Below are 451 nucleotides of genomic sequence, written 5' to 3'. Positions count from 1 at the left end.
TATAAATAAAATATATTTGTTTTATATATATATATTTATATATTAAACAGAGTGGGCCCAATTCTGCCCTCACACCTGTGCAAAAGCAATTTTGGAGAACTAGGATTGTGTGAGAGCAAAAGAAGGCAGAATTTCACCCAGAACGAACACATCTGGGCAGATCTTGGGCAGATGGGAATTCCTTGAAGGGATGGAGGGATGCTTATGTACTCCAGGTGGAAAGATGGTTGTATTTATTCCAAGGGTTCCTTACATGCAGCTGGACATCAGGGTACTGACGAGCGCTAGATGTCAAGTGCGGGTGGCAGATTTGCAACTGGCACTGTTGTTCCAATCACCCCATCCAGCCATTCCTCACCTTCCCACCTGCCCCACTAAAACCCATCCAGCCAGGAAATTTGCCCAGTTTTCCTCCTATTTGCCCAACTGGAGCCATTTCATGGCCTGGTGT

This window comes from Nestor notabilis, unplaced genomic scaffold (genome assembly GCF_000696875.1).
Source record: "Nestor notabilis isolate BGI_N333 unplaced genomic scaffold, ASM69687v1 scaffold143, whole genome shotgun sequence".
In the NCBI taxonomy this organism is placed as follows: domain Eukaryota; kingdom Metazoa; phylum Chordata; class Aves; order Psittaciformes; family Psittacidae; genus Nestor; species Nestor notabilis.
This window is presented reverse-complemented; position numbering follows the sequence as displayed.